This window comes from Macaca nemestrina, chromosome 1 (genome assembly GCF_043159975.1).
Source record: "Macaca nemestrina isolate mMacNem1 chromosome 1, mMacNem.hap1, whole genome shotgun sequence".
NCBI classification, from domain to species: Eukaryota; Metazoa; Chordata; class Mammalia; order Primates; family Cercopithecidae; genus Macaca; species Macaca nemestrina.
In genome coordinates this window covers 72,061,481-72,082,538 of record NC_092125.1, presented here as the reverse complement: position 1 = coordinate 72,082,538, position 21,058 = coordinate 72,061,481, and the positions used below count along the sequence as shown (strand labels likewise).

General features: G+C 41.9%; 1 long non-coding RNA gene across 2 annotated transcripts in view; it reads right to left on the bottom strand.

The window, feature by feature from the left end:
- LOC139358727 (uncharacterized) overlaps positions 1-18,823 on the bottom strand; it is a 29,867-nt gene extending 11,044 nt beyond the window's left edge. For both annotated transcript variants that reach the window (XR_011614151.1, XR_011614150.1), the window contains exons 1-2: positions 18,772-18,823; positions 4,733-4,839 (exon numbers count right to left, since the gene is read on the bottom strand). This is a non-coding gene — a long non-coding RNA (uncharacterized lncRNA). The remainder of the gene's footprint in view (positions 1-4,732; positions 4,840-18,771) is intronic.
- Between the last annotated feature and the right edge of the window lie 2,235 nt (positions 18,824-21,058).

The window sequence follows — 21,058 nt, the reverse complement described above, 5'->3', positions numbered from 1 at the left end:
CCACGGGCCTCAGTTTCCTCACTGATGGGATGAGGAGTTTGGACGAGAAGATTTTGAATGCTTGTCTCATTTTATCATTCTATAGAGCTCACTGGTGATGTGAAATCTGTGTTGGGTTGTGCCAGTCTCACTTTTGTTTTTCTTTTGAAAAACTTTATTGTTGAATGGATGTTAATGAGGAGATGCGAGAAGAGTCCCTAAACTAGATTTCTCAAATGCAGAATATGAGGTGGGGGGAGGAATCTATTTTTAAAAATCACTATCTAGAGGTTTATAGCCTAGAAATAAAATTCCTTTTCCTATCTTAAAACGTGAGACAATATTTTCCACCAGGATAAGAAAGTGATTCAAGTGGCATTTGTTGCTTTCTGAGGATCCTATTTCTGTACTGTAGCATAAGCACATAGAATGGTTCAAGTAAAATTGTACTTTTGGAAGGAAAAGGTTAAAGTTGGCTACTGATATTCATCAGGAGATGGATATTTAATCTTTAATCTCTTGTCCTAGGCCTCTACTCTGGATCAACTCATTATCCCGAATAAACGATGTGTCATTCCCATTATTTATGTTTCACTGCAGCCAAAGTATCTGGACCTCGTTTTAGTAAGCGCCATTCATTTCGACCCATTCAGTATTAATCTCCCTGCTAACATCTTTCCTGTTCTATGTGCTGCCCCTTATTTGCTTTTATGTTTTCTGCAGAGTGTTTATAAAAGGATAATCTTTTACAAAGCAGACAGAATTTTTGTGTATAAACTGCTCTGTTTGAATGCCTCATTGATATACCATCTAAAAACTGAAGTGTTCAGCAAGATTAGCAAAGCCCTGAGCTATTGAGATGAGGGAAAACATGAGAACCAGGCTCTTCTCTACAGGAGGCAAAGGTGACGGAAGATGCCTTTGCTTTAGCAGTAGTAGCAAAAACAGAGCCATTGCCCCCACTGGGCCCCGATAGACCTAGTTGCTTGGAAATGAAAGGGGCACAAAGCAAGCTGCTTAGAAGTTGCTGGGGAAAAGGTGAAGAGTGTGGTCGTATGACTTCTTTCCTAGAATTTTCTTAGAAAATGCCATGACTCTACAAACACTGAATTTACATGTAGTCCCCACTTCAGTTAACTCTTTTAAACTTTCATGAAGTATCCACATACTGTTGCTCAGTTGTTTATTGAGGTTGCATTACATGTGTCAGTCTAGTCTGCCCTATGGAAAAGGCAGTAGTGTAGGAACCAAGTAAAGATTCAAAGAAGGAGGATGGTCTCTTTCTGCCATCTGCATTTTCTCTTTTCGAAGATCAGGAGCTCCCACAAACAGCTCTCTTTTGCAGAGAGGAGGTAGAGATCACTTCATTTTACAATGGACAAAGAAGGGTACTTTGTGGAATTTTGCATGGCATGGGGTCCCAGATATGCCACTGATTAAAAAACTTAACAGATGGACTCTGAGAATAGGAATATGTTCAAGAAACTTAAAAAAAAAATCAGTGGAAAGGGGTTGCAAGTCTGGCCTCTGTGGGAGCTGAGCATGGGAAGCTTCACTGAGCAAACGCTTTGTACCTTAGATAGGGTGAGTTCAGCTGGTAGAGATGGGTGGAAGCATCTGAAGCACAAACTGTGCTTGGGTTTTTAGTTGGCAATGCTATGAGGGAAAAAAATCCCCAGATGAACAGTGCCAAAAATTATACGTGCCTTCAAAGAGTATTTTTTTCCAACAAATTGATCACTTTGATTACTCAATAATAAGGCTTGTTATTTTCTGAGGCGTGCCCTTTGTATACATGAGAATTTTTGCTTACACGTCCACATTTATTAGAGACAAGTTCAAAACAGACATGTGGTTGTGTCATTTTTAATGGCATAAACCCCTAAATACTAAGGGCCTGCCAAATCTCTTCTGAAGATCTAAGCTATAAAAACACTCAGAATTTATCTGTCAAGACTATCAACAAGACACACTATTTAGGATTTTATCATCACCAAATGGCAGCATTGTTGGCCATTTATTATGGTGTTAACTAGGATGGATGCCCTTGCCTTAATCTACAATCCCCACCAAGATGAGGGCTGACAAACCTTGGAGAAGAACTTGAATCCGGCTTCCTCGGGGTGCCCCGTGTGGCCTTTGGAAAGATGACAACCTGATGACAGCTAGTTCTCACCACTTGGCAGGAAAGCTTGGTACTTGGGGTGGGGAGGGACTGGGGGAAACCGGGGAATTCTTACAGTGAGCCTGAGTGAGTTGCATTGTCAAAAGAACAAAGTGACTAGGTTTTCATGGTCAGTCTCTTGACTATGGGAAATTCGTGGTGTTGACTTCTTTTACTTTGTAGAGCCTCCTCAAGAATACACAAAATAAGCTCCTGAAAAAGCGGGACTGCTTCAGTTAATCTCAGTAGTGCCTGGTTTGAACTTTATTTCTTCTATTTTTCACTCTTTTTTACTTCTGTAATTTTATTTCCTCTTCCCCCTGATTTTCTCTTTAATTTTCCTTGCTTCCTCCCTCCCTCCCTCCCTCTCTTCCACTCCTTCTCCATCACTTCCTTTCTTTGCCTTGGCACTATTGGAGACTACGAAGAGTATAGAAGACTTGATCTTTGCTTCAAAAGGTTTACTGTGTGAATCAGTAAACAAGGCCAACACAAGAAGTGTCTAATGCAAGGATGGCCAATCGAGTTCATTTTGCATTTCAGCACCCATCACTCATTAAAGGCTGCCTGGAGCTCTGTGTTCAGAGGATTCTAACTTCAGAACCGGGCTCAGAGGGCATCAATGCCCTGATCAACTAGATGTGACAGCAAAGGACACAGGGAAACTAGGGGGGAAGAGCACTTGTGGCAGAAACTTGCCACCCTGGGTCTAAATCAGAGTTTCTCAACTGTGGCATGACTGACACTTAGCATTGAGGCTGGCTCGTTCTTTGTCATTGGGGGGCTGTCCTGGGCATTGCAGGAGGTTCAGCAGCATCCCTGACCTCTCTCTATTGGATGCCAGTGGCACCCCTGCAGCTGGGACCATCCAAACTGTCTTTGGATATTGTCAAATGTCCCTGAGGAGGGAAGGAGTAAAATCACCCCTGTTCTAAAACCAGTGGTCAAATAATTAACACGGAGCTAAGTATAGGGAAGTAAATGAGAAAGTCAGAGGAGCTGGAAGAATGCACAGCTTTGGGAAGTGGGGGAAGCTATGTAGGAAGTGTGGGAGGATTTGTCATGGCAGAGAAGAAATTCTCAGTCACTGTTGTTGTTGTATTGGGCTGTATTTCCATGGTTCTAAGGTTGTATTTGTGACTAGACCAGGGCCCTGGGAAATAGAGTTTTAGACCACAGCAGGAAGGATTGAAGTTACACTATAGTTTATTAATTGTAAGATTGGTGAAATTCTGGGCTACATTTTCAGTGCAAGTAAAGGTTTCTGTGCTGGAGAGCTCAATAAACAAGATTGATGGTGTTCCTTAGGGCTGATTAGAAGGTAGAGGGGCCAGAGACAGGGAAACAAGAAGAAAAGTCCCCTGTGCAGCCCTAAGAATCTTAATGGGACCTGGGAATCTAGGAGAAGAGGGAAACTGGAGTCACAGCCATTATCAACTTCCTTTATGGAGGTGGGTTTATTCACTTTAAATTTCTCGACTTGATCGGAATATCAGTAAACAATGAACAAATACTAACATATTTGATGAGGTTAGCCGGTGGCTTCAGCACACATTCAAAGTGTGCAGATCAGATTGGCTCCAGGCTCTGTTTCCATTTATCACCCTGGGTCATTTCATGGGACGTGTGATGCAGTGGAAAGTTCTGGGTTTGACTTTGAGCTCTGCTTCTTGCTCAGATGCTGTGAGACTTGTTTGGGCTTCCCATGGCCAAGCCAAATTGACACATGAAATTGACTGTCTGTAGAATGGGGGTAGCAATAGTATTTACAGGATTCATGATATGAACCCTCTCTTGATTCCATGAGTTAATGAAAATGGAGTGCCCCTCATAGTATCTCATTAAATATTATATTATTATTGCTGCTGTTTTTATTAAAAGCATTTATAGATAGGGACTAAGTTTCAGGCAGAGGGAGATATGAGGGAGAGGAGGGTCCTTGGGAGGGCAGAGAGAGGCAGGGTCTTGGCTTCATTGGTGTGCAACCCACACAGTTACACAGGGCCCCATGTTTAGGAGGGCTCCATGCTTAGTTTAATGCCCTGCTGTTGCTATCTCCAAATACTTAATAATTTTTGACCAAGGTATCCTGCATTTTCACTTTGCACTGGGGCCCCATAAATTACGTAGCTGGTTCTGGAGTGAGAAATGGGGAAATCTTTTTAAAAATGTCCAAACAAGTATTAGTGAGCTATCTGGCCTCTGCAACATTTCAGGTTCCCTTCCCTCTCTCACTGAATTCTGCAGGCATAAAAACTGCCACAAGACATTCATTTTTAATGACTTGTTATGGGCTTCTTAGCAATATATCTTTGGGTATTAAGGTGTGGAGTCAGAGGCTTAAAATGATTGATGTCTTTGCTCTGCACAAGGGTCTCCCACACTTACCTAGTGTCAGATATCCACTTGGGAAATTTATGAGAGCTCTTGGCAGCCTAAGCGGCCATCAAATATTAATCAAAAATATGTAATAACTAATATATACTTAAAGAATTGAAGACAATTAATATTCAAGGGAAGCATTCAGGGGCCCATAAAAATAACAAATGCTAAAGAGATTCAGTCGAGGTTGGCAGGTTCGGAACTCACCCTGCTCTTATGCTTGCTTTGAGATTCTGGGCTCACTGGTCCTTCTGCAGATGCTGAGATGGCAAGAAGAGGGGCTTGGTGCATTTTCCATCAGATCTGGACTTCTCCTAATGAAAGAAGCAAACTTCTACTTCATCACACTGACTTTCTGAATTTCTACCCCCTTCCTTTGTCTATACATCTTTTCCATAGCACCAAAACACCCAATTTGCAACTAATTCTTTATGGGATTGTCTCCTGGTAGCCCTTGGAAGACAGACTCTTTCTTATCTTTATATCTTCAACACCCAGGACAGTGGCTTGCATAAAGGATCAGGTTGAACCGTGTGGTTTCTCCACTTTTGTAAGTCACAGATCTGCAAATATCAGCCTTTTTACATGGTTCAAATTAATAAATGCTAAATAAAAGACTTAAATGAGCACATACTGAACCTGGCCTTTCTAGTAGAGCTTTTAAGTTAGAATCGAATAGCTGCCTCAGAGCAGGCTGGAAACATTTTCATAATTCTGTTTCGATTGACTGCTGGGACTCCTGGAACTTCTGTGAATCCCATGGGCAGCAGACGCACGTTCAGTTGTTTTCTGGGAAAGTCTCCTTTTGCCTTTCCTTCATCAACATAAAGGGGCGTAGATGCGGACCCGCCTGGCGATTGGCAAGGTGCGTTTAACTGTCTCCCGTTGCTCCTTTTGGCTGAGGCCTTCCGGAGCCCTTGTCTCCATTGCATTCTTGGCCATTAGCCCTTTCTCACCACCGCTCTATGTCAGGTCTGCTCACCGTGGCAGCATTGGGTACACAGAGAATTTAAGTAATATATTTAATTTTAAAAATATTTCAAATTTTTAATTGACAAATAAAAATTTTATATATTTATGGCATACAATATAAGGTTCTGATATATGCATGTATTGTGAAATGGCTAAATCAAGCCAATTAATAGAGGCATTACCTCACATTCTTGCCATTTTGGGGGAAAGAGAACAGTTAAAATCTCTTAAAAATTGAAGGGGTTTATTTTTATTTGCAAAACAAAAGTCATTTGACAGCAGAACTCAGGTTAGTGGGGCTAGCTGTCTATGGCTCCCCAGTTGATATATATGGAAAGACAGAGATGAAGAGCTTCACTAGGGACAAGGGACTGCTCTTTAATCCCTGTAAAGAAGCAGATATGGGCAGGCCGTGTCTGCTTGGAAGGGAGTAGTTCGTTCGGGTGTTGGACCACCACGGCAGTTGCTGGTCTCTTCTGTTATTGTGGAAAATCAAGAGCGGAGCCTGTCACTTGTCATCTGTTCTTCGAGTATAACCAACTTTTCTTCCATGGGCCATTTGGTGTGACTATGAATGATGGCTCTGGCTAAATGACACCATCCTGATGGTGGGGTAAACAGAAGTGATGCTGGAACAGGCGCCTTGGATCCGGCCTGTGTTTTCAGAGAGCTACAGAAAGGGCCTGGGATGGAGAGGAATGTGCAGCACGGTTGGGACAGAGACCTTGCACGAAACTCCTTTAGTCTCTACTGTGGCGAATGAAGATTAAACCCCCAAGCCACTGAAGCACAAACCAAGCTCCTGGTAGGAGAATAAATGTATGTGAGCTCACTTGCATTTGATTCCATATAGCGATTTAGAAGGGGCATGAAAGTGTAATGTCATTTAGCTCAATTTCTGCATTTTTTTTTTAAGTCAGGAGATACAGGTTCAGGGAGGCCAAGAGGCTTGACTCAGGTCACATGGCTGCTACTGGCAGAGCCTAAAGGAGAACCAGATTTTCTGCCTCCCGGTTCTGGGCCTCTTCTACTCTGCTGTGCATATATTCCCAGGTCTATTTTCTCCATTCTTAGGTACCATCGCTTTACTACAGCCATTTGTTTTCTGAGGATTAGAAAAATAAAAAACCAAACCTCTGCTACTATATTAAGTGTGCATATCAGTCATAAAAATTTGGAAATATTAAAATGGGAAGAAAATGCACCGAGAAGCAGTGTAGAGGCTAGAAAAGCAGGTTCTGGATTTCAGAAAGATTGGGCTCAAATTCTGTTTCTTTTTTAAGGTCACATCACTTTTGGTTTTACTTTAAGTTCTGGGATCCATGTGCAGAACGTGCAGGTTTGTGACATAGGTATACATGTGCCATGGTGGTTTGCTGCACCCATCAACCTGTCATCTAGGTTTTAAGCCCTGCATTGCATTAGGTGTTTTCCTAACGCTCTCCCTCCCCTTGCTCCCCACCCCCTGACAGGCCCCGGTGTGTGATGTTCTCCTCCCTGTGTCCTTGTGTTCTCTTTGTTCAACTCCTATTTCTGAGTGAGAACATGCAGTGTTTGGTTTTCTGTTCCTGTGTTAGTTTGCTAAGAATGATGGCTTCCAGCTTCACCCATGTCCCTGCAAAGGACATGAACTCATTCTTTTTTATGAGTGCATAGCATTCCATGGTGTATATGTGAGGTTGAGCTCAAATTCTAATTCTACCACTTACTTCTGATCCTGGGCAAGCTATTCTCTCTCTCTCCAATTCATCATCTGGGGGCTAAAAATAATATCTATTCCATGGGTTGATGTGATTAGTAATTGAGATAATATGTGTAAAACACTTGGCACAATCTCTGGCACATAGTCGAGACTCAAGAAATTTAGACTTATTATTTGTGTATGTATTTGTGTATGTGTGCGTGTGTGTGTGTATAGTATTTGGGATGGAGGAGGTGACGGAGGAGTGCTTCAGAGGTGGCAGCAATGTGCTTCTGAGCATGGCTGCGTGGCTCCCTATTTCAATCTGCCTGTGAAGATTTCCTGAGGCATATGACACTTCCTGTCATGACCCTTGGTTTCCAGAGGCATCTGCTGGTCAGGCCCTAGGCAATACCTAGATAGGAAAACTTTTGCCTATCAGTTAATAAGACATGCTGATTTCCAGATATCTTAGTACCCTTTATATTATCTCTCTGCCTGGGATTTAATAACAGTTAAAGGAGATAATTCATGCAATGTGCAACAAAGTATACTTTGTGTACATATATTTACTCTGCACATACCTGGCATATAGTAATTGCTCAATAAATATCAGTGGCTATTATTATAATCTAGAGCTTGCTGGGGAGTTGTCTGAGTGAGAAAAGAACAAAAAATACCCATTTTACAAACAATTTTTGTTTCATCTCTTGATGGCATATTCCTTTCTGAAGCATCTTCACACTCAGTTGCTAAGAATAGGATATATTCTTTCCATTGTACAGATGGAGTAACCGAGAGACTGAAAAGTGACATCACCAACAGGCGGTGACCTAAAGAGTCAGGGCCAGAACAAGGTCTGGAATACAGACTTCCTGGCTCCTGACCCAGGTTCCCTTCTGCCCTGTGGCCTTCACAGGACGCCTCCTGGAGGGACCAGGGAAGGATCTGTTTCAGGTCTCTCTGAGTTGCCCTTGGAAGTTTATCATCTATCGACTGACTGTTGACCAAAAACACACTAATTCCTGAGGAGACCTTACAGGATGTCCTGTTGAGACTTTTCCTCCTCTTTTTGTCAGTGCTTTGCTGGCAGATTAAAATTCAGCGGACCCCATTTGTAGGAAGTCTGATAAAATATTCTCATCTCTATTGCAAACAATTTCCCCATCTGCCACTTGGCTGAGAGGATCCGACTCACACACCCTCAAAGAGGGGAGAGTGATAACAGGCAGAAGAAGGTACAGGAAGCAGCAAGGGTTTGTGTCTGAACATGTCTACCTGATCTATTGTCTGATGGAGCTGATTAGCCAGCTTTGTTAAGGTGCTGGCTTTTTTTTTTTTTTACCTAAAATGCCTGAATGCACCTATCATTACTTGCCCTATTATTTGGTATCTTATAGATGCGGCTCTATATATGCAGTGTATAAATCTCTAAGAGAAACAACACATTTGGCATTGGGCCTAGGATATAGATGAGCTATGGGAGGAAAAGATTGGAGAATATATGAAGTGAGATCAGAAAAGCTGATTCGAGAAAGGTAAGGCAGCTTGCAAATTGCAAAGCATTGAGGGAAGTCAGTGCAATTCACCTAAGAAGACATTTATACTAGTAGTTGCAAAGAACTGTATTGGGATGAATAGAAAATGAAAAAGACATGACCCTAGATTTAAATTAGTAAGGGTAATGTTCCTTCCTTCTACACATGCTCAGTAGGTACCTACTATGTGCAAGGCACTTTGCTGGATCTTGGAGGTATACTGGTGAACAAGAAAGACGTGGAGTCCACCCTCTCAGAACCTACAACTTACTGGGAGAGAGCAACAAGGAAAATAAGATCACAGTTTGGGATAAATCCTAAAAAGGTAATAAATAAATTGGTGTGCTAAAAAGTCTAAGGGTAGGTGGGGTGGGGTGATGTGGTGCTGTTTCAGATTAGCGAAGTCAAAGTCCTCTCTTAAGAGATGCCCTCAAGCCAGATATATCAAGAGCTAGGCAAGAGCATTATAAGCAAAGGGAATTTCAAATGCAAAGATCTGAGAAGAGAAATCTTGGCACATTCTAGAAACTATATGAAGGACTACATAGCTGGAATGTAGTGGGGAGAAAGATGACAAAGCCAAAATGGGAATCTAGATGAGAAGTGATAGCAATTGGACTAAGGTGTGGCAGTAGGATGGAGACAAGTGGATGCATTCAGGGTCTTTGGTTGCAGGGAAGGAGAGTGGCAAGATCAACGGCCCTGTCTGAGGAATTGAACATGAAAGTCAAATAATACTCAAGTGTCTGGATTAAGAAATATATGTAGCATCTGGTTCTGGTATATGGTGGTGCCACTTATCATGCTGTTATATGGTGATGCCACTTATCATCATGGGAAGCCTAAAGGGAGAATATCTTTGCAAGGGGTGCAATCAAGATTTCCATTTGGAGGCTCATTTTTTGAGGGGAATGTCCAGTTGAACACACTAAGTACGCATGGTTAGATATGTGATTGTACCCAAGCTCAAGAAGAAGTCCGCTTGAAGACAAATGTGCTATGTGTGTTTAGGGAATGAGGCAATTAATCCAGACGAGGGCAATACAGAAGACTTTTAGGGTACACCAAATTCAGTAAAGAGCACAGGCAAAGGAGTAGAGAGTGGATAGAGGAAGAGTTTGAGAAATGCCTTTCTTTGTATGATGAAAGGAGAAGGTTGATGATTAGTGATATTAAAAGGATTGCACTTCTACATCCTTGTCCAGAGAAATTTAAGTGGGAGGAGGAAGCGGTAAGGATTGCTGTATCATTAAGAAAATGAATAGTCAAACCACAGACTGAGAAAACAAAATGCAATACATATATGTGACAAAGGGCTCATAACCATAATATATAAAAAACTCCTACAAATCAATGACAAGAAGACAAAATATGAGCAAAAATCTTTGAAAAGACACTTCATGAAAGAATATGTACAAATAGCAAGAAGCAGATGAAAAGTTGTTAGTCATCAGGGAAATGCAAATTTCCCTGCAGTCAGCTACCATTTCACACACATCACAATGGCTAAAATAAAAAGGACTCTTGGCTGGGCACGGTGGCTTACGTCTGTAATCCCAGCACTTTGGGAGGCCGAGGCAGTTGGATCACCTGAGGTCAGGAGCTCAAGACCAGCCTAGCCAACATGGTGAAACCCCGTCTCTACTAAAAATACAAAAATTAGCTGGGTGTGGTGACGGGCGCCTGTAATCCCAGCTACTTGGGAGACTGAGGCAGGAGAATCACTTGAACCCAGGAGGTGGATGTTGCAGTGAGCCGAAATTGCGCCATTGCACTCCAGTCTGGGCGACAAGAGCAAGACTCTGTCAAAAAACCCTAAAAACAAAAATAAAAACAAACAAACAAACAAAAGATCCTCAATACAAAATGTGAGCATGTGGAGCAACAAGAAGTTTGGTATGTTGTTGGTAGGGAGTGTAAAATGGCACCTATCATCGGTATCATTTTGGAAAACTATTCAGTGATTTAAAAACTTGAACATATGTCTGCTCGATGGCCCAGCAATAGCAAATTTTAGGTATCTACCCAAGAAAAATGAAAACATCTACACAATATGACTTGTACACAAATGATTATAATGGTCTTAGTCATAATAACCCCGAACTGAAAACAACCCAAATTTCCACTAACAAGGAAGTGGATCAACAAAACGATGGTCTATCTGTGTAAAGCAGCACTATTCGGTAATAGAAAGGAAGAAACCACTGATAAATGCAACATCAACTGAAAAACACCACTTGAGTGAAAGAAGACAGGCATAAAAGAAGAACATGTGCTATAGGATTCCATTTACACAAATTTCTAGAACATGCAAACATAATCTATAGTAATAAAAACCAGAAAGCAGTTGCCTGGTAAGGGTCCTGAGGAATATTTCTGGGGTGATAAAATGGTCTATATCTTGTTTAAGTGGTAGTTATGTGGGCATATACAATTGCTAAAATGCATTGAAATGAACATTCAAGATCTTATGGTCTATGTATTTTATTATATGTAAGTTATGACTTAATTTTTTAAGAAATCTATATAGTGTAACTCCAGAGCCTGCATGCTTAAAGTACCTCACACTCTTAGGGGAGAAAAACAGGAGGTGACTACTTGCTGAAAATTTATTGAGATAAAATGGATGTATTTAAATCATCAGGGTCTAATGGCTTGCTTTCTGAGAAACTCACACAGCTCTTACATTGATCTGGACTCACGTGGACAGGAGTTGATATGTTGTTGAATTAGAGCCCTGAAATCATTACGGTAGGTACAGTTAATTACAACTTGCATCCATGTAGCACCTGCTGTATGCTAGACCCTGATGTTCTGTCTTTTCTAAAGCAGCCTGTTGGCTCCCCAAGGGCGAGGCCTTTTGGCTTCTGTTTCTCTGGCCTCCCCCATAGCATGGCTTTGCTCTTCCCCTAATTCCTCAGAGGACGATGTCCAGCACAGAGTGGGTGCCAAGTAAATATTTATTGAATGAATGAATGAAGAAAGGGATTAATAAATGTCAAGTGTTTGACTTAATCTGTATGACTATAAGGGCTAAGTGTCTCATTTTATTTTTTAGAAAATAAATGTTACATTACTTGACATTGAAAAAAATCCAGAATTTTAAAAAGCCTTCAACAGTTTCTCTTCACTCTGTACCTAAGAGCAGAATAAGGAAACACAGGAAATAAAATTAATGGCCTCATTTTCTGTCACTTTTATACTTTTAATCTTAAAGGCCAAACTGGTGACAACTGGTCTAGTGGTTGGACTTTGGATTATTAAAAATATTTTGCAAGAAATAAGCTTGGCTAATGTGACCAACAGTGAGATAACCTCCTTTGGTAAGAATGACAGCAACAGTTGATATTTCTGGGGGAAAACACTAACCAAAACAAGAACCAAAAAAATCCTTTCCATTCTCAAGAGGCAAGGGGATATGAAGGAGATTAAATGTAGCTGCAGATGCCAACACACAGAGCTTCTGGAAGATGTGTTCAGTGAGAATCTTTTGTCAAAATTTACTAACTGCCAATAGTTTGTACATGACATACAAAGTGGCAAAGTAAAGCATTTAATGATTTCGATTTTGTATCTAGAATATGTTTATAGAATAAAACAGAATTAACCTGGTCAAACGCTTCATTCTGTGAATGCTTAACACTGTGAATTAGCTTAGTGAAAAAGAAAATAAGTTTCAATAATTACTGAGTTGAAAAATAGAATGTAATAATTTATGAGTCAACAACCTTAACTTAAAAAGAAAATCTATTCTAGTTGTAATACATTTGATTTGAGATGGCAGAGAAAACTTGTTAAACATTTGAAAATTTATATAAAATTAAATGTTATGTATTGATTCTAAAACGTAAAGCCCAGGTAATAGGTACTTAGTGAGTGTTTTTCTAAAATTTTAAAATTAGTCTTTTGAAGACAATGAAAGAAAATAGAGGATGCATTTTATTTGTTTCTTTGTCTTTTCATGGAATTTATGATTTCTTGCAAGAATGTATAGGCTACTGCAAAATAGAACACAAATATTGTAGTCTTCAGAGTAAAAACAGGACAGAGGGCAGAGACAATATTTGTTACAGAGTGAGGGCGTGGTAAGAGAGAGAATTGCAAACGAGGGAGAATTTGCAGATACACAGGCTTTAGCGTCTTTTACTGTTTAACTGACATTGAACCACAAATTTGGTTTTGAGTTTTCTGATGCCCAAATCAAAAAGAGAAACATAATTTATTGACATGTTTACAACAAAATTAAATATACTGACCTTAAGCAAAACGTATCTAATCAGAAAAACAAACAAACAAAATTATGAGGGCTAAAAGGTGTATGTGTGTGCATTTGTGTGTGTACGTGTATACGTGTATGTTGATTTCAGTGGACTGAATAACAACATGGACAATATTCTCAACAATATCCCTTCAATAAATACATTAGATAATTTTATTCTGTAATTTTGTCTTTAGCATCAACTGTATATGAGGCCGAGACAAAAAGAGCATACATATATTGGTCTTTGATGATTTTACTTAAGAATACAACCTAGACATCTAGCGGAAGGATAAATTGCGTTTCAAACCACCTGCCAAGTTCCCCCAAACGTCCTTTCCAAATAAGTTGAGCTGTGAAGAATTTAGAGTTGACTTCGTTGATATGGGTCTTCAGTGATGGTGTTGTGTCATGGTGATCAGTTAGCTTTATACATCAACTTTGGAGAGTGTTGCAGGCTAGTGAAAACTGAGAAGCCAAGTGAAGTGAGGATATGGCAAATGGAGAAGGTTGGGAAATTGCTGAGGACTGTAGGGATGATGGAGCCCTCCTGCCCCGAGAGTCCATATGTGTAGATGACACAGTGTCATTGGGTTTGGCATCACCTTTTACTAATTGGATATCATGAGGGAAATCTCTTAACTTCTCTCTGTTGGTTTCTTCACCTTTGCAATGATACAGAGGTGCTTGTCCTCCATTCCTGATGTTTGTTTCCATGTAGAAGGTGTGGCATTCGGGACCCTCTTCATCTTTTTACCCACTTCCTCTAGAGGAGGTAAAGTGACTTGCCTGATTGGCACAGTTAGAAAAAATAAATGGAACATGTTTGACTCAACCTTCTCTTTTCCTCCTGGGGAAACAGCCACCTGCAAGAAGCAGGAGTTTTCTTCCTATCTACAGTGAGTAGACCCCCTCCCCCAGTTCAACATGGACAGTATCTAAAAGAGCAATTCTCCTAATTCTGCGGCTCTTATACTAAACAGTATCCTTCTGCTTGGTCTTCATTGTAGTAAAGATTTTATTTTGCCTTCCATCTTCCACTCCTTTGCTTTATTTATCAATTGTAGGCACAGAGGAATGCCACTTATTAGCCCTCTCCAGAGACCCCCAACAGGATTGACAATTTAGTCACACCCATCTTCCACTAAGTGAGAGGTTTAAAGAAGATGGTGGCATCGTGGTGGTATGGCATGGAGAGTTACACTGTTGGTAATTATGATGTTGACCGTTTCCCCCAGATCCCGTTAGTCTGGAGGTATAATTGAGGAATACCAACCACACTATCCATAATAAGACAGTCATCTCTGACACCACAAAAGCACTGTTGGAGTCTGTGTTTCCCACCATATCCTTATGTCTTACAGATACCTGCCAAGTGCTCTTCTTGAGCAGCTGTCTCTCTGGGCTATCTATAGTGTTTTGCTCCTCTGGGGTGACACTGTTCACCTTGGCTGCAGCTGTGGCTACTCTCCTCGTAACTGCTCTCAGGATCCTTTCCAACACAAGCATCATGCCAAAGTAGAGAATGTACCTTCACTCCTGTTGCTGCGTCACCACCAAGCTTCCTTGAGCTCTTAGCTCATGTTGGCCTTAAGGTGAAAAATATGGGGTCTCTAGAAGTGGGCACCAAATTAACAAATATGTAATATTTCTAATACGTATTAGGAAGAACCATGTGTTAAAGGTCTGGTGGTCACATGTGCGGGGCCCAGAGGATGGTGTGATAGGCACTTCTGGTTCTTGCTGTTGGAGAACACGGCTGACGTGAACACCATTCCTGGAAGCATGGTTTCCCAGCGTGGTTTCATATGCCTTCTCCATCTGTTCCAGAAGCATTATTCTGGGCACCTTGACAGGAGGAATCCAAATGAAAAGCAAGAACAAAAAAGTACATTTAAACATTTTTCTTCATATACCTATAGATCATGGATATGAATTAACACTTGCCTTGTGATCTTTCAGGTCTGGTACATTGGGTAGAGGAGGGTTTGAGGTGGACAGAAAAAATTTACACAAGGCAGAACCCAAAAGCTATTAAAACAACAAAAGAACCATCTTGTTTCTTTTCTATCCTCATTTGCTCTTTATTTAAAAGGGAATTTTAAAAACCCTGGTATTTAAATAAACCTGTTGACTGGCAGTTTGTTTGCTTTTATGTGACTTGGACCTCCTTGAGCAAATACTAAACAGTATCCTTCCGCTTGGTCTTTATTGTAATAAAGATTTTATTTTGGCTTCCATCTACTTTGTTTGTCAATTGCAGGCAAAGAGGGTTGCCACTTATTGGCCCTCTCCAGAGACCCCAACAGGATTGACAATTTAGTCACATCCATCTTCCACTAAGTGAGAGGTTTGAAGAAGATGGTGGCATCGTAGTGGTATGGTATGGAGAGTTACGCTGTTCGTAATTATGATGTTGGCCATTTCTCTCTAAAACATAGAGTGAGACTGTGTGGCTTAACAGTGATGTAGAAACTGTTAGAGGGGCCTTCATCAGTTTCTTCATTACGGGGTCTATCAGTCCATTTTCACGCTGCTATACAGAACTGCCCAAGACTGAGACTGGGTAATTTGTAAAGGAAAGAGGTTTAATTGACTCATAGTTCAGGATGGCTGGGGAGGCCTCAGGAAACTTACAGTCATGGCTGAAGACAAAGTGGAAGCAAGGCACCTTCTTCACAAGGTGGCAGGAAGGAGGAGTGCCAAGAAAAGGGAGAAGAACCCCTTATAAAACCATCAGATCTTGTGAGAATTCACCACCATGAGACCAGCATGGGGGAAACTACCCCCATCATTCAATAACCTCCACCTGGTCTCTCCCTTGACATGTGGGGATTATGGAGATTGCAATTCAAGATGAGATTTGGGTGGGGACTACAAAGACTAACCATATCATGGGGTGATTATGTCTTACTTTCAATCACCAAATACCATTTAAAACATTTCCCCAAAGCTCTGAAGACAGAAAGCACATATAGATTCCTTCACTTACAGGTAGGCCGAGACAACTGAAGACTGTAAAATTGACCAGATCCTAAAGTGAAAAGAAAAGCAACTGCTAGATAAATCAAAGTGTCTGCTAAGTCAAGGACAAGGCAGGGAAAGACTCAGTGTTATCTGTTAGGGTCTGATATCTGGGACAGTGAGGAGGAGGAGGAAGAGGAGGAAGAAGAGGACGAGATGGAGGGGGAGGAGGAGGAGGAGGAGGACTACTTTCCTTCTCCCAAGAAAAACTTCCCCTGTCCTGCTCCTTTCATGGGGCTCAAGAACATCATGGTGCTCACCTGATAATGCAGGTGACTCTCTTTCCTAGAGAGTAGGAGTTCTGCCTGGGATCAAAGGTGGCTAGGCCCACCCCAAACATCATAAGTGTATTAAAATTTACATTGGTATTAACAATAAGAAGGGGATCATGATGGTAGTATTTGATTTGGATCTAGCCTCACACAGGCCAATTTTAGGCAAACGTGTGAGGCTTATGTATATGTGGCGATGCCATATTTTATTTATAAATTCCTTTTTGCCTTTTTAACAGAACAATCTTAATTCCATCTTTCACAAGTTCAAAAACTTACAACAACATAAAGTGCTACTCCTCAGAGGGATATGTATATTTCAGCAGGAATTGAGACCTTCAGGAGTCTTTGGGACAGTGGGTAGAGGAGGGTTTGAGGCAGGTGGAGAAAGGTCCACATAGACGTTGCCAAAGAAGTCCCACCACACAGAGACAATTTCCTACCTTTCCAGGGGGTAGGAAGGTATGTTGATGATGAGAAGTGGCTGAATTTCAAGTTTTCAAGTTTTCTTAGTAATGTTTGTGAGAGTATGAGTTTGGCTGCATGTAACAGAAAACCCAAAATAACAGAGACATTGTGGGGGGTATACAAGCCAGTGCCTGTGATGGTGGGAGAGCAGTGCCTGCTGTTCGTCCGTGCTGCTGTGGAGCTCTGTCTAGCTCCAGCAGCAGCACTGTTGCCTGGTGGCTCGTCAGCATAATTGGAATGTGGTCTTGGTAGCCTACCTACCCTGGTTCCTGTGCTTTTTTTTTTTTTTTTGAGACGGAGTCTCGCTCTGTTGCCCAAGCTTGAGTGGAGTGCAGTGCCGTGATCTTGGCTCACTGCAAGCTCCGCCTCCCGAGCTCACGCCATTCTCCTGCCTGAGCCTCCCGAGTAGCTGGGACCACAGGCACCTGCCACCATGCCCGGCTAATTTTTTGAATTTTTTTTTAGTAGAGATGAGGTTTCACCGTGTTAGCCAGGATGGTCTCAATCTCCTGATGTTGTGATTTGCCCGCCTCCGCCTCCCAAAGTGCTGAGATTACAGGCGTGAGCCACCACACCTGTCTGGTTCCCGTCCTTTTTCTGGCCTGGTTCTTCTGCTTTTCTGGTGATTCTATGAATTACTTTTCAATAAAAGTCTTCTCTCTTTAGCTATTCACGGATCATCATCAGCCAGAGGTGACTTCTGTTGCCTGCAACTCGGGATCCTAGATGTTCCCGGTGGCACTGAAGAGCCTCTGCAGAAGCTCTATACCATTTGCCACGTACAAAGGGAAATGAAATAATAAGGCGGACCGTTTGTGGAGCACATTCTGTGTAAGGCGCTTTACCTAGATTGTCTCTTAATCTTCAGAAACCCTTGAGTAGATACTGTGATTATCATCATCTACATTTGATACATGGAGAGCTGTATTTTGAACCCAAAAATTATGTCTCTAGAGCCTCTTCTCATAACAACCATGACAGAAACCCTGTCCAAATCTCTAATTTCCTTCAAGGCTGTGTCAACTGTCAAACTCCCAGCACAAAATGCTATCCTTCACCAAGTTTGCATTGAGTACCCAGCAATCTTTTCCTTATTTTTATTTTTCCTCTGGCCCATGCTTTCAAGTCCTCATTTTCATGTCACCCTGAAGTTATTTCAGATCTCTTTATATCTTCCTCTTCTAACTCGAGTGTGAGCTCCTCGAGTGTTCTAATCTTGGAAGTACCACTAAGGAGGAAGTGGTCACAGTCCAGATACTTTGAGAATGTAAATGTGACCTTACCACGGTGCTGTGGGTACAGGTGGTCTTTAATAATGCTGTGTTTAATACTTGGTTCACAAGGGCACTGGCCAATCAGAATAGTCAATGGCTGTACATACCTGGGATGCCTGTTCCGTGCAAATGGACTGAATATTCACTTTGGTTGTGAAAAAGTAACAGATGCGAAAAGTCTTGTAAGTTGTACAGCATGACAAACATTCTAGGCATTATTACCTTCTCTCTCTGTCTCAGCTGCCACAAAGCCTGGAATATTCTTATGTACTTGGTAGGTACTTGATAAACCTCTGAATTAATGGATGAGTGGGTGGATAATCAGCATAGTCCATTTCTCCGACCTTCCAAGGTGAACATCAAAACCAGTAATTCCCTATTTTGGTGAAACGATGAGACCCTGGGTCATCTCTTTGATTATTTGGTGGGAAAAGTTTCATGAACTTATCAAGCAATTCTCCCGCCGTACTTAACTTTGATTCACATATTTGATTGAACACTAAGTGATGTATCATATTACACCTTCAGACAGATGGAGACCAGGGTCTTGCAATCAAACCAAGGAGGTTGCTGTGGCCAGTCCAGTCTCAGCTTTCCTGGGCTGCCTGGCTCAGGTGGGGTGATAGGTCTCCTCCTCTGCACAGCCTTAGGAATGGCCTGGCTTCTTAAGGGCTCTGTGGGGCAAATCTTCTCTACAGAAAGCAACAGCTCCCCAGAACACCCAGTGAATCAGCCTCAACTACCTCAGAGTCTGCCTACCTGCCTGGTACTCAGAGCCTGTTGCTGAACGCTCTTTTCATCCTTCTGTTCTGTCTTCCGTTGCTTCCACGCCGACAGCTGCAGGAACACATGGAGGTTGCTTGGCAGCTGCTAGACACAGATGCTGGGCTCTGTAATGCACTTTTTTCCCCCTCTGCCACTGCTTCTGAGTGTTTCTCTGGCTGCCTGGATGTCTTCGTTACTGCCTGTTGCAGGAGTGTGCTCTGAGGTGCTAGTGGGGTGTGAAACCTCGGGGGATTGATTGGTGCTGCTGAGCAGGCAGGATGGCTAGGTACTTAAGATCAACTTTGCCTTTTCCACACTCGACATCAGGTTTTAACTGTTCTGCCTGCCTGAGAATCATTTCAAGCTGTCTAGGAGAAAAATAATGTTGGGGTGTCTTTTTCTCTCCACCTGTGAAGCTCCTACCTTCCTCCAGGCCCTGGTTAGTTCCTGGTTGCTTTCTTGCAGTAGTCTTCTGTTTTAGCTGGCCTCTTTGCCTCTGATTTACCCCTTTTCTTCTTTCCATAGTGCTCCCAGACTGATTTCCTGCAACTAAATCTTACCACATCGCCTCTTTCCTTGGAATCCTCCTAACTGGCAAGATAAAATTTACTTCTTAGTGTGGATGAAAGGTCCTTCATGACTCAGCTCTGCTCACCACCCAGCCTCATCTTTCATTCAGCCACGTCTGTTTTGACTGGAATATAACCAACTGTTTCTTAACTGGGTCTTGCCTTTGTGTTCATTTGGTCACCCCAAGAATTCTTTCCTTCCTCTTCTTGTCTATTCACCTGGTTCACTCTGTCGGAGCTAGAGAGGTTTCTAGGCATTCTCTTCTACCTTGACCTTATCCTCAGTGGGCCAAATGGTAGAAGTTGCCTACAAAGCCATCTCCATATGGAGACAATTATTTGAGCAAAGCTGCTGGTTAAACGACCTACTCTGTTCCAGGCACTGAGATGCAGACATGAATAAGAGACAGTGCCAGTCCTCAAGGAGTTAATAGATCATTGGACAGATGGATCACAAAGCACACAAATACATTCGAAAATGAAACGAGTTCTGTGATAAAGTTAAGTACAGGATGTTGCAGGAATTAGAGGCCCTCCCGTGTGCTCCTGCAGCCTCCTGAACGTCCTTCTATTAGCTCCTTAATACATTAGCTGTATTTTTCAGTTTGTCTTTCCAACAGTCTCTGAGTTTCTTGAAGCAGGTATTGTATCTTTTGTTTTCTTCATGAGCTTGGCACAGTGGCTCATGCCTGTAATCCCAGTGACTCAGTAGATCGAGGCTACAGTGAACCAGGATCACACTGCTGCACTCCAGCCTGGGTGATAGAGTGAGATCCTCTCTCTAATAACAAAAACAAACAAAAAATGAATTTGTAATCTTCATGCCCACCCAATGCCCAGCACAGAGTAGGAGGTCAGAAAACACTTGTTGACAATGGCACTTGAATGATTGTGTCCTCGTGGAGATGGCCATGCAACAGGCTGTCCAGCTCTCCACTTTGGGCTACCACGTGTCTGTCCAAGTGAGTGGCAACCCCAAGGAAGCATCCTGGAATACTGTTGGGTTGAAGAGCACAGTACAGAGCATGGGGAATTAAGAGGCTTGTAAGTTCTAGAAATTTTCTACCTTGCTTTACAACATGAAAATCTAGCTTTCAATAAGTTATTCACGTCTGGGGATTGGGAACCATGATCCCTCTGCTTGTTCCTCATCTTTTCCCTCTTCCTTGAGAAACCCTCTCCTCTGCTTTCCTTTTCTTTTGCTTCTAGCCAGAGAAAGCATCCACTAAAGAAAAGAGCATGCTATTTAAAAGTAAGATCTATATACATTTTAAAGAAAGTAATTTTTACATCTGCACTGGAGAGAGATTAGAAATCTCTGTCAAGCAAGAAGGAAAAACAAAACCTTGAGTAATCTTACTACCTAGAGCTGCCCAAATCACTGCTGAAAAGGTAATGGTGTATATCCCTCCAGAATTTTCTCTACACGTATTTATTAATAAAGTGTTTGAATGAAGACTCTGGATTCAGGTTGCTGAGTTTGAATTCTGGCTTCACTGCTTACTAGCTGGGTGACCTGGGTCATAATGCTTAACCTCTCTGTGCCTCAGCTTCCTCAGGGCTCTGTGGAATTCCCAGAAAGACTTAGAGCATAGTGCTGCTGTGAGAATGAGATACTATACCATGCGTTTACAACAGTGCCTGCTGCACAGTAAGCAGGAATTCATTTAATTAACAAATATTTTTTGATTCCCTATTTTATGCCAGGCACT